Source organism: Mirounga leonina, unplaced genomic scaffold (assembly GCF_011800145.1).
Source record: "Mirounga leonina isolate KUSES-001 unplaced genomic scaffold, KU_Mleo_1.0 Mir_268, whole genome shotgun sequence".
NCBI lineage: Eukaryota > Metazoa > Chordata > Mammalia > Carnivora > Phocidae > Mirounga > Mirounga leonina.
This window is the reverse complement of record NW_023270649.1, coordinates 9,957,928-9,971,922: the sequence shown is the minus strand read 5'-3', so window position 1 is coordinate 9,971,922 and position 13,995 is coordinate 9,957,928. Positions and strand designations below refer to the sequence as shown.

The window sequence follows — 13,995 nt, the reverse complement described above, 5'->3', positions numbered from 1 at the left end:
TTCCCCTCATGTCACCATATTAGGGCAACTAACACTAGCTGCAGTAACCTGCAGAACCTCAGAGCCTTAACAGAAGTAGTAAAGGATCGTGTAGAAAGTTTCCTGACTAGGCATACCTCACTTCCTCCACATCCCAGAAAGGATGAAAAGAAAAGAAAGGAAAGAAAAGGAAAAGGATGAAAAGAAAAGAAAGGAAAAGAAAGGAAAGGAAAAAGAAAGGAAAGGAAAGGAAAAAAAGAAAGGAAAGGAAAGGAAAGGAAAGGAAGGAAGGAAGGAAGGAAGGAAGGAAGGAAGGAAGGAAGGAAGAAAATCTTAAAAAAAAGAATGCTGAGGGTAGACATCACTGGATAAGTGAGATTTGAGAAAGGATTTGAGGAGGTGAAGGCATTAACCAAGTCAGCATCTGGAGGGGGGAAGGGTTGTATTATGTACTGCTGGAAAACAAATCACCCCAGAATTTAGAAGCTTTAAACAATAATAAGGATCTATTATCTCATAATTCCTGTGGGTCAGGAATTCAGAAGCAGCTTAATTGACTCAGAATGTCTCCCAAGACTGTAGTCAAGATGTTGACTGGGGCTGCAATCATATGAAGACGTGACTAGAGAAGGGGGCTCATCCACATGGCCGGCAGGCTAATGTGTCTGTTACTGGATGGTCTTCATTCCTCACCACATGGGCCTCTCAACAGGGCTGTGTGAGCATCCTCATGACAGGGTGGGTGGCTTTCCCCCAGAGCCAGGGATCCAAGCAAGAGGAATACAGAAGTCATAATGTTTTTTATGACCTAGCCTCAGAAGTCACAAGCCATCATTGCTGTAGCATCCTACTGGTTACACTGGTTGGCTCTATTCAGCATGAAAGGGGACTATACAAGGGCATGAATACCAGCAGGTGAGATTCACTGGGGGCCATCTTGGAGGATGGTTACCATGGGAGTATTCCAAGTAACAAGAGGAAACAACTAGAACAAAGGTTCTATGGTGGGAATGTATGTGGAACAGCAAAGTTGGTGTGGAGAAGATTGTGCTGGGGGGGCACTGTAGATGAGGAGCTCAGAGAGGTAATGTAGGGCTTTGTAGGCTGTCATGAAGACTTTGACTACAAGTGAAGGGATGGAAAATATTCCATGTAAATGAAAAACAAAAGAAAGCTGGGGTAGCTAAATTTCTATCAGACAAAATAGACTTTAAGACTATAACAAGAGACAAAGAAGGTCATTGCATAAAGGGGTCAATACAAGAGGACATAACATTTGTAAATATTTATGAACTCAGCATAGAAGCACCTAAATATATAAAGCAAAATTTAATAGACCTAAGAGGAGAAATAGACAGCAATAATGATAGGGCCTTTTAATACCCACTTACATCAATGGAGAGATCATCCAGACAGATCAATAAGGAAACACTGGCCTTAAATGACACATTAGACCAGATGAACTTAACAGGCATATTTAGCTATAAGAGACTCTTAATCATAGGAAAGAAACCAAGGGTTGCTGGAAGGGGGGGGGGGGGGAGGGGGTATGGGGTGACTGGGTGATGGATATTAAGGAGGGCATGTGATGTAATGAGCACTGGGTATTGTATAAGACTGATGAATCACTGAACTCTACCTCTGAAACTAATAATACATTATATGTTAATTAATTCAATTTAAATGTTAAAATTGTTAAAAAAAAAAAAAAAAGACCCTGGGTTGGGGGGAAACAGGCATATTTAGAACAGTCCAACCAAAAGTAACAGAATACACATTCTTCTCAAGTGCACATGGATTATTCTCCAGTATCAATTTAGGAAGACTGAAATCATACCAAGTACCTTTTCTGACCACAGTGGTCTAAAATCAATTACAAAAAGAAGCCTGGAAAATTCACAGATATGTGGAGATTTAACAACATATTCTTGAACAATCAATGGATCAAAGAAGAAATCAAAAGAGAAATAAAAAAATATCTTAAGACAAGTGAAAATGGAAATGCAGCATACCAATACTTATTGGGTACAGCAAAAGCAGTTCTAAGGGGAAAGTTCATAGCAATAAATGCCCACCTCAAGAAATAAGAAAGGGGCACCTGGCTGGTTCAGTCAGTAAAGCATGCAACTCTTGATCTTGGGGTTGTGAGTTTGAGCCCCATGTTGGGCATAGAGTTTACTTAAAGAATAAATTGTTTAAAAAAAAAAAAGAAGAAAGATCTTAAATAAACAACTTAACTTTACATGTCAAGGAACTAGAAAATGAACAAATGAAACCCAAAGTTAGTAAAAGGAAGGCAATAACAAAGATCAGAGCGAAAATAAATGAAATAGAGACTAAAAAGGCAACAGAAAAGATCAAACTAAGAAGCTGGTTTTTTGAAACTAAGAGCTGGCTTTTTGAAAAGATAAAACTGATAAATGTTTAGCTGGGCTCAGCAAGAAAAAAAAAAGAGGACCCAAAAAAATAAAATTAAAAATGAAAGACAAGATGTTACAACTGATACCACAGAAATACAAAATCATATGAGACTACTATGAACAATTATACACCAACAAATTGGACAACCTAGAAGAAATGAACAAATTCCTAGAAACATATAGCCTACCAAGATTGAATCATGCAGAAATAGAAAATCTGAACAGACCAATTACTAGTCAGAAGATTGAATCAATAATCAAAACCTCCCAATAAACAAAAGTCCAGGACAGATGGCTTCATTGGTGAATTCTACCAAACATTTAAAAGAAGAATTAACATCAATCCTTCTCAAGCTTTTCCAAAAAAAGAAGAGGGAATACTTCCAAACTCATTTTATGAGACTGGAATTACCCTGACATCAAAACCAGACAAGGACATCACAAGAAAATTACAGGCCAACATCCCTGATGAACACAGATGCAAAAATCCTCAACAAAATATTAGCAAACCAAATTCAACAATTCATTAAAAGGATTAACACTGTGATCAAATGGGATTTATTCCAGGGATGAAAGTATGGTTCAACATATGCAAATCAGTCACTAACAAAATGAAGGATAAAAGTCAGATGATCATCTCAATATATGCAGAAAAAACATTTGACACAATTCAACATCCATTAATGATAATTCTCAACAAAGTGGGTATAAAGGGAATGTAACTCAACATAATAAAGGTCATATATGACAAGCCCACAGCTAACATCATAGTCAATGGTAAAAAGCTGAAAGTTTTTCCTCTAAGATCAGGAACAAGACAAAGATGCCCACTCTCACTGCTTGTATTCAATATTGTTTTAGAAGGTCCAGCCAGAACAATTAGGCAAGAAAAAGAATAAAAGACATCGAGTTGGAAAGGAAGCAATAAAACTGTCACTATTTGTAGATGACATTATATATAGAGAACCCTAAAGACTCCACCAAACAAAATCAAAAAACCCCACAACCTGTTAGAACTAATAAACACATTTGGTAAAGCTGCAGGCCACAAAGTCTACATACAAAAATCTGTTGCATTACTATACATTAATAACAAGCTATCAGAAAGAGAAATTAAGAAAACAATCCCATTCACAATTGCTTAAAAAATAACATACCTAGTAATAAATTTAACCAAGGATGTAAAAGACTTGTACACTGAAAACTGTAAGACATTGAACAAAGAAATTGATGAAGACACAAATAAATGGAAAGATGTTCCATGCTTGTGGATCAGTAGAATTAATAGTCAAAATGTTCATGCTACCTAATGCAATGTATAGATTCAATGCAATTCCTATCAAAATTCCAATGGCATTTTTTACAGAAATACAACAAACAATCTTAAAATTTGTATGGAACCACAAAAGATCCCAAATGGCCCAAACAATCTTGAGAAAGAAGAACAGAGCTGGAAGCATTATACTTTCTGATTTTAAACTATATTACAAAGCTATAGGAATTAAAACAGTATAGTATTGGCATAAAAACAGACACATAGATCAACAGAGCAGAATAAGAGAGCCCAGAAATAAACCCATACAAATGTGGTCCATTAATTTATAGCCACATAAATGTTTGGAGCCAAGAATACATAATGGGAATTTATAACACTGCTAGAAAAACTGCACAGCCTCATGAAAGAGAATGAAACTGGACCACTATTTTAACCATACACAAAAATTAACTCAAGATGGATTAAAGACTTGAGCATAAGACCTGAAACAATAGAACTCCTAGAAAAAAATTTAGGTGGTAAACTCCTTGATATCGGCCTTGACAACATTTTTTTTTTTTTAATTTGACACCAAAAGGAAAGGCAACAAAAACCAAAACTAAATAAATGGGACTGCATCAAACTAAAAAGCTTTCACACAGCAAAAAGGAAACCCTCAACAAAATGAAAAGGCAACTTACTGAATGGGAGAAAATAATTGCAAATCATCTAGCTGATAAGGGGTTAATACCCAAAATATAAAAAAAACCTCATACAGCTCAATAGCAAATGAATAGACATTTTTTCAAAAAAGACATTCAGATGGCCAACAGGTATACGGAAAGATGCTCAACATCACTCATCAGGGAAATGCAAATCAAAACCACACTGAGCTATCACCTTACACCTGTCAGAATGGCTAGTACCAGAAAAAAGTAAGAAACAACAGGTGTTTGTAAGAATGTGGAGAAAAAGAGAACCCCGTGCATTCCCCGATGGGAATGTAAATTGGTGCCCCCAAGAAGGAAAACAGGAGGGAGGTGCCTCAAAAAATTAAAAATAGAAATACCATATGATCCAGCAACCCCACTTCTGTGTATTTATCCAAAGGAAATGAAAACGCTGACTTGAAAACACGTATGCACCCCCATGTTCACTGCAGCATCATTTCCAATAGCCAAGACATGGCAGCAACCTAAGCGTCCAATGGTGGATGAATGGATGAATAAGATGTGGTATATACAGTTGACCCTTTAAAAAAAAAAAAAGATTTTATTTATTTGACAGAAAGAGAGCACAAGCAGGGGGAGCGGCAGAGGGAGAAGGAGAAGCAGGCTCCCTCTGGGCAGGGAGCCCGATGCGGGGCTCGATGCCAGGACCCTGGAATCATGACCTGAGCGCAAGGCAGACACTTAACGGACTTAGCCCCCCAGGTGCCCCTCCAGTTGACCCTTGAACAACATGGGTTTGAACTCCGTGGGTCCACTTATATGTGGATTTTTTTCGATAAACACAACAGTACTATAAATGTATTTTCCTTATGATTTTCTCAACATTTTCTTTTACTTATTATAAGAACACAGTATATATTACATATAATATACAAAATGCATGTTAATTGACTGTGTTATTGGTAAGGCTTCTAGTCAACAGTGGGCTATTAGTAGTTAAGTTTTGGGGAAGTAAAAAATTACATGTGGATTTCTGCCTGCGCAGGGGGTCAGCACTCTCAACCTTGGCATCATTCAAGGGTCAGCTGTATAGATGCAATGCAATATTATTCAGCCATAATAAAGAAGGAAATCTTGGGGCACCTGGGTGGCTCAGTCGGTTAAACATCTACCTTCAGCTCAGGTCATGATCTCAGGGTCCTGGGATTGAGCCCCATGTCTCATTGGGCTCCCTGCTCAGCGGGGAGTCTGCTTGTCCCTCTCCCTCTGCCCCCCCTCCTGCTGTCTCTTGCACCCTCTCTCAAATAAATAAATCTTTAAAAAACAAAAGGAAGGAAATCTTGCTGTTTGTGACATGGATGGACCTTGAGGGCTATATGAAAGACACATGTTGTGTGATCTCATTTATATGTGGAATCTTAAAAAACCCCAAAACCAAAATCTGAACTCAGATATAGAGAACAGATTGGTGGTTGCCAAAGGCAAGGGGGGGGGGCAAATGGGTAAAGGGGGTCAAAAGGTACAAACTTCCATATAACGTACAGATGGCGACTACAGTTAATAATAATGTTTGGCATATTTGAAAGGTGCAAAGAGAGTAAATCTTAAAAGTTCTCGTCACAAAAAAAAAATTGTACCTGCATGCTGACAGATGGTAACAGACTTATTGTGCTAATCATTTCCCAATATATACAAATGTTGAATCATTATGTTGCGCACCTGAAACTAATATGTTATATGTCAACTACATCTCAATTAAAGAACTGCATATAAAAGACTTTTATTTTATTTATTTATTTATTTATTTGACAGAGAGACACAGCCAGAGAAGGAACACAAGCAGGGGGAGTGGGAGAGAGAGAAGCAGGCTTCCCACCCAGCAGGGAGCCCGACGCGGGGCTCGATCCCAGGACTCTGGGACCATGACCTGAGCCGAAGGCAGACGCTTAAGGCCTGAGCCACCCAGGTGCCCCTAAAAGAGACTTTTATACTGTGAATGAAATGGGGAGTCACTGGAAGGTTTTGAGCAGAGGAATGACGGGAGCTGACATGTTTTAATTAGCAATAATCGCGCCTCGGATAAACCTCATTGGCTACGATTCTGCCACTGCGCAAAGCTGACTTATATTTTAGAGTCTCGCTCTTGCTGCTGTGCTGTGTCATTATCAGCATTTTTGAAGATTAATATGACCCTGCCCTTGAGGAAGTGCTCAAACTCCGCTAAGGGAATCTATTAGGATGCTAGAGTAAGAATCTAGATAATAAGCCTGGGTCTTCATGTTAACAAGGACCTGCCCCCTGCAGAGGCAACAGAAAGGGAAGGGGAAATATGACTGAGAAAGGTGCTATGAAGGACAAATGCCCCCGTTAATGACGGATTTGATACGTGAGGTGAGACAGTGACCAAAAAGATAAAAAATACCTAGAGTCTTGGAGCCTTTGAGACCCGAAGAGTCCATCTAGAAGCGAAATGCGACGTCAGTGGAGGGCGCCCTCCTTAAAAATCAACGACCCCATTCCTCTGAATGGAGATGAGCCGGAGCTGCTGGGACAGCCCTGATAGAAAATTCCAGCTTACAGTAGTGCAGGAGAGCACAGCTAGTGGGATTAATGGAAGGGCTGTCAAATCCACCTTCCGTCTCACTTTCACACTCGAATTTGACCCGAATTCAAAGCAAGGGACTATGGGAAAGAAGCAGGGTTTATGGTCATACTCTCCACCATCCACGTGAAAACAATGGCCTTGATTGGCAGCCGCCCCCACCCTCCCCCTTACCTTGCTCACGCTCGTCTCCTCGTGGCTCTTCGCTTGCACGTGTGCGCACGCGCAGGTCCTGACGCCTGACTGCGGCCCGTGCAAGTCGAGCAAGAGTGCTGGGCATTTGTCTTTTTCTGGGTTCCTCGGTTCTTCGAGTACGCAATTCCCAGGCATATTTGGTGACAGGTTGCAGAAGAGCAGAAAGAATCCCTTTCCAAATCTGTAAGAGGCGGCAAGGCTTCCGGCGGGGCCTGAAGCAGCGCTGATGGGTCTGGGAGCAGCCCGAAGGGGAGGAAGGCTGTGGGCAGAAGAGCGGCCTCTGGCTTTGGAGGTCGGGAAGGAGGGAGGGAGAGGGGCGATCTGTGCGCAGGAAAGCTCCGCGGCCTTGCGCGAGCACATCCCCTCTTCTCTGTGCGCCCCCCCTCGCCCCCCCCCCCCACGGCCCGCGGCCCTTGGGCCCACACGTCGTCACAGACCGAGGCTCTCCGTGCAGTTCACAGTGGCCAGGCCCTGTGTGGTCCGGAGAAAAGCTCAAGCGCAGTTCCCTGGTGCTCGTGCGTGCGGATGGACGATGCAGGCCTCTTGGGCTCACCCGCTCAAAATGACCTGCAGGAATCCAGGAGCACCCTGGTCTGTGGATAAGAAATCAAACCCGCACACGAACTAGAATGAGTGATGTACTGTTTTCCATTCGATACAAAACAACGGGTCTGATTCTCCTGAGTTCCCTCCTCACGGTGCCTTTCCCGGTGTCAGGCTGTGGGTTTTCTGGAGGCAAGGGTGTGAGGGCAATCCCGGGAGGTGGTCCCAGGAGAGCTCGCCGGAGGGGAGGAGGACTTGAACCGCTGGGAGGGGGAGGGAGACAATGAAGGCTGGCCGTGGCCTCGGCCACCGCCGTGGGCAGCGGGGGCTCCACCCGGAAGGGGACGTTCTGGCAAGTTCGCCTCGCCAGGATGGCAAGGGAGCTACCGTGCCTGTACACCCGTTTGTCATCTGGCTGCCTGCTGCTTCCAGAACGTTGCCTTTCCAACACTTGGCCTTGTCTGCACAGCAATCATCCTCATGCCACCAGGAAAACAGCGCGGGGGCCGAGAAACACAGGGTTCACGGGAAACAGCCTTCGGCGCGCGCGCAGAGGAGGGCCGAGAGCATGCGCAGCAGCTGCCTCTGGCGCCCCTCAGCCATAAACCAGCGGCGAGGCCTCCTGAGCGCCCCTGCTGTTCGGGGCCCGCTCACTAGCAGGTGCTGTCTTCATTGTTCTGGAAAAGGATCAGCTAGAGCCCGTGGCCTACCTCCGCCTGCATGCCAGCATACTGGAAATACAAACATGTTCTCTCCACTCACACGGATCCAGGCCCCAAGCCTAGCTCTGCTGCTCGGGAGCGGAATGACTCCAGGAAATTGTTTAACTTCTTGGATCTGTCAAAGCAGAGAAAATAATAGCTAGCTTGCAAGCTGAGGCAAAGTTCTATGGCCACATTATTACTGGTTTTGTTAGTGGTCCCCTCCTCGATCTTGACTCTGATTTCATTAGACTCGTCAAATTCTGGGTTGTCAGGGTTGGAATAGATTTAGCCATTGTGTAGCCTAGACCTCTCATTTGACCCCTGAGGAGCGAAGGCCCACAAAGTGGAAGGACGAATGGGTGGACACGAACCTAGTTCTCACAGTCTCTTTTTTTCCTGATTAGAAGAATAATGCAGGGGCGCCTGGGTGGCTCAGTTCGTTGGGCGACTGCCTTCGGCTCAGGTCATGATCCTGGAGTCCCGGGATCAAGTCCCGCATCGGGCTCCCTGCTCAGCAGGGAGTCTGCTTCTCCCTCTGACCCTCCCCCCTCTCATGTGCTCTCTCTCTCAAATAAATAAATAAAATCTTAAAAAAAAAAAAAAAGAAAAAAGAAAAATAATGCAGATCTGCTGGAGAAAAATTAGAAAACTCAGAAAAACGTGTTAGGCGAATATAAAAAGGAATTATTTTAGCAGATCCTTGGCTTTACTTGGCTCATATTGGAGTTTTCATACATCTAAGACTACATTCGGGCTCTGTTAAAAGTTGATGATTTACCGACTCATTTGTTTGGAAAGTGTCTAGGATCTGTCGGAGTGAAGGTGATTCCAACAGGCAGGAGAACAGCTAATAAAGTTCAACCACCAAGGCAATCTCCTGGTTCGTGGGGCAGTTCATGGCAGTGTGGACAGATTAAAATACTTATGTGAGAAACCTACTTTTCTGGAAGCCCCCAGCGGATCTGTCTTCAGACCTCATTGCACCGAATTCAGTTTGAGGCTCACGTTGACCAAGCGGTAGGCTAGCACAGGTCATAAGATTAGAGAGAATGATTGCTCAGACTCCTTGACTTTTGCTTAGTTTTCTATAGATCCAGCAAACAAGCAAGATGAGGCTTATTCATAGGACCAGGGGGCTGAGCAGAAGTGGCTTCTCAGTGCTTTCCTCACAGGGATGTGCCTGAAGTTGGGGGTCCCAGCAAGAGACCACCAGGGCAGAGGAGCTCAGAAATGTGCATTTTCTCCTCATATCATATGAGGCTGGAGGTCAGGGCAGCACCCCTATTTCTGTGAAAAGACGTTTTTGCTGCCGGACGTTAATATAACTTAGCTACTTATACATTCTCTTCGTGTTTTTGGCACAGGGCCCTGGCTCTGGCCTGCCACCACGCCCATCCCAGAACCAATCTCTTTAGCCATGGGACATCCATGCTCAACTTGGCTGAGGTTGAATCCCAAGGGAGGTGATCCTGATGAGGTTAAAACAATTCAGGCTGGGAGCAATGAGGAATAAGTGCTTAATGCATATGGGGTCTCCTTTGGGGGTGATGAAAATGTTTTGAAACTAAAAAGAGGTGATGATTGCACAACATCGTGAAGGTACTCAATGCTGCCAAATTGTACACTTTAAAATAGTTAATTGCATGCTATGTGAATTTCACCTCAATACAAACAAATAACAATTACAGCCATACTTGATTGTGAGAGGAGTCAAACCCCCCCCCCCCCCCCCCCCAACTGCATGGCTGATACAGAATGCAGAATGGAAGGGTTGGGTGTTGGGTAGATAACCTGGTGTCTACTCCAAAACTCCTATGAAGAGAACAGCCAGTGGTGGAGGGGAAGAGGACAGGGTTTGAGGTCACAGCAGTCTTGGGATCTAATACTGGCTTAGCTTTTATCACCTATTTGCTATATGACTTTGAGAAAATTACTCCACTGCTTTGAGCCTTGCCTGTTAAATGGGGAGAATGCCATATGGTGTATGGGTGTCCTGGGGATTAGCTGGGGCAACCCATAAAAACCACTGGCACACATAATACATACTAAGCAGGAAACTAAGTTAGGAAACGAAGTCTATGGGTTGTGTCACCTGACAATGAGAAGAAAGTCAGGGATGACTCTCAAATGTCCAGCTTAGGGATTGGTGGATGATGTAACGACAGAGACTGGAAAGAGTGGTTCTAGTGGGAAGTTGAGGAGTCTGGTTTTGGCCATGTTAAGCTTGAGCTGGCCAAAGAAAAATCACATGGAACTTTCCAAGCACACAGCGGGATGTGTTTATCTGAAAGAGTAGTTAAGGCTGGAGACGCATCATTTGTAGGCTACAGTGAAAGTCATAAGAGTAGATAAAAATATACCACGACTGTATGTAGTGAGCAGAGCAGTGGGCCATGGATGACGCTGATGAACACCGAGATTTAGAGTGGATTTAGGAGGCCATAAAGGAAACAGAGAATTAGATAGAAGGGAAAGTAGGTGAGAGTAATATCATGGGGTTGAAGTGAGTCTAGAATGTCAAGAAGGAGCAAATGGCCAATAGCAGTTTAATACGGCAGAGAGGTCTGATAAGATATGGACTAAAAAGTGTTCGCTGGCTCTCACAGCGTGGTGGCGATTGGTGATTTGTGGCCATTCCCAGACCAGATTTGGTGGAGTGATTAGGACAGAATCCAGACTGCTTGTGGGGTGAAGGGGAGATGAGGAGGTAGTTAACAGCAGGTGGGCATGCCCCTTCTAAGTGACCTAAGAGCAGGTGGAGGGGGGGGCAGTGAAGGGAGAAAAGACTTGTTAGAGTGGGATACTTAAAGAGATCTATAGGCCTAAAGCAAAAGCCAGTGCAGAGGGAGAGGATGAAGACAGAGAAAAGTGAACGGGTGACTGATGAAGTTTCCAGAGAAGAAAGAGGTTAGAGTCAGAATCAGAGATTGAGGGGTTGGCCTTGAGAAGAGATGTCTCGTCCTTGGGGACTGATGGCAAGAGGTAAGAACAGGATCCGATGCTAATTAGTTCATAGGTTGGACGGGAGCAGATAAGAAGAAATACCTGATGACCTTAATTGTTCTGGAACAAGAGTCAGTAAAGTTTTCCAATAAAGGACCAGATAGTAAATATTTTAGGCTTTACAGGCCACATCATCTCTGTCACAACTACTCAACCTTACCACTGTAGTGCAAAACCAACCACAGACAATATGTAAAGAAATGGGTGTGGCTATGTCTCAATAAAACTTTATTTATAAAAAACATGTGGTAAAGTGGGTTTGGCCTGTGGTGTTTGGAGTTTGCCAACCTGTTCCTAGAGACGTAGGAAAAGTGAGCCATCTGCTGAAAGTGGCAGGGTGTGGAGACTGAGAAACATATTAAACATCTTGCAGTCATGAGGAAGTTTCCATCAGCCCTGAGGGATAAGCCGTGGCTGGAGTCTAGAATTTTGTGATTGCACCAACCTGTCCCACTATGGATAGTGGAATCACCTATAGTAGGGGTAAAATGCAAAGGCAGATTGAGTATGCCGATTTGGAGTTTTGCCCGCTGCGTGGGGTGGTAGGACAGGGGTACGAGGAAGTTGGGTGTGCTGATGAGAGCTCGTTCAATCCCAGCTATGGACTCTACCTTTGGCAGAGAAATCAGGCTGGGAGTAGACTGCTAGACTGGGAGAAAATGGGATGGCCAGAAGCAGGAAGAGAAGGGATGCTGGAGATGAGGCCGGGATAGGAGACTGTGGCTGTATGTATATTGGGATTTAAGGCACTGGGTGGAGCAATGATGGGTTAGACAAGATCCGGAGTGGGGCTATGGAACGGGGCTGCTGATGGAGAGTAGAGGTGAAGGTCATCAATGGGCGTTCTTGGGAGATGCTCAGCTCCACCAGTCCACTCTGTGATTGTACAAATTGGTGCCTGCAATCCACTTTACTAAAGGCTATTCCTCCTTTCATTACCTATCTTTTATTGATGTAATATAGCTGTGTATCGAGCATTCCCTTGTAAGCGTAATTGACGTGGGAAACAAAGACAAAAGAAAAATTAAATTTCCTGACTACCTATAGCCCACTGACAAGTCCTTGAAACAGGCAGAGTGACATTCCTCTAGAAACTCAGCTGCCTCGATGTTAATACTTTGCTAATGGCAAAAGGCAATGTTAGCCCGACCCCCAGGACCCTGTAAGTCTACTTTAACATATAAAAATTCCTTTGGAGATGTCCTTTATCTCTACCCTCCCCCGCCCCCACCCAAGATACATGTTGGCAATCATCCCCCAAGTATACATCCCACTAATGTACATCCGAAGGGTCTCAGTGAGTAAGGGACAAGCGGGGCTAGGTAGGGAGAGATAGGTAGGGGGTTACGTGATCAAGCTCACAGAAATCCCAGAAATGCTGAGGCATAATGAAACCAGAGATAAGGGAAAAAACCAGACCACCCCGCTCTGGGCGTCAGAGGTGGGTCTTTTTATGGCCATCACATTGTGTCTAACAAAGAATAACCAGACCCCAAAGAAGAAGTGAGCCATTAAAGACGTTATCACCAGTCCTTACTCAAACCAAGACGTCACAAGAATATCAAGGCCACAAGCTCCCTGGTCAGCTCTAAATAAAGGACTGTCAATGGAGGCCCTCGTTGGCAACCCTGTTGGGGCCCCTCTCACTCCTGAGAGCTTTTTCTGTATCCTTGCTTAATAAAATTCTATCACTTTGCTCACTCTCCTTTGTCCATGAGATTCATTCTTTGACTCAATGAGACAAGAATCTCCTTCTCCTGCTTCATCATTAGCTTGTTTCCCTGCCAAAACAACATATGATGAATTACATATTCATTGCATGCACATCTTGGTCCAGGCCCAGAAACTTGGAGGGTGAACTTCCCAGGTTGCTGGCTTAGGGATTGTTGGATCCCGATGGACTAACCAAGACCATTTTCTTTAATGAAACCCAGGGATTCTTTTCATTTTGTTTGTGTGCTACCGTTTGCAGGTGTATTTGCTTTATGTACCACACTAATGAATTCCAGTGAAAGTTGAAAAAATGCTTTCTAATCTTTCACCACATAAAATAACTCATTTGAGAGACTGTGAGAGCTATATGAATGTCTTTCTATGATGAATTGTTACCTTAGTGTTAGTGACATTTTAATATTGGGCAGACTGATCTCATTACCTAAGAACAGAGCGTGGTCTTAACCACTGACAGGTTTTCTAGCAACTGAATCATTTCACTCCATCACTCTTTATTTACATGGGGATGACGTACCTCGAGAACAGGGAATAAATGTTTAGCTGGAACCTTCCAGCAAATTAGGAAACACATCCAAGATTCATTCTGCCATTTTTGCTGTGAGCCCTGGAATGCAAGGCATTGATTCTTTGCTGGACTTTAGCCTTCGACACTTTTTTGCGGCAACAAATCCAACCCTTCAAGGTGACAGGGAACACACTAGGAAAATGTCTTTACTATGCTCTTTTGTTATTCTGAGACCCAAATTTCACTGTGGGGAGGGGGGTTCCCCACGCAGTCAACAAGCAATTCTTCAGACACCAGCTGGGTATCCTATAATTCAACTCAATTCTGACACTTACCTACCCAGAGATAGGGAAGGTCATATTCCACAGGTCAAGGGCTCGGTCC

The 13,995-nt window shown here is 43.7% G+C and overlaps 1 long non-coding RNA gene and 1 pseudogene across 1 annotated transcript in view; both read right to left on the bottom strand.

Moving 5' to 3' along the window:
- LOC118026721 overlaps nt 1-8,204 on the bottom strand; it is a 37,039-nt gene extending 28,835 nt beyond the window's left edge. The window contains exon 1 of the long non-coding RNA XR_004683665.1: nt 7,102-8,204. This is a non-coding gene — a long non-coding RNA (uncharacterized LOC118026721). The remainder of the gene's footprint in view (nt 1-7,101) is intronic.
- LOC118026726 lies at nt 6,285-6,444 on the bottom strand (annotated as a pseudogene).
- Nucleotides 8,205-13,995: the final 5,791 nt, after the last annotated feature.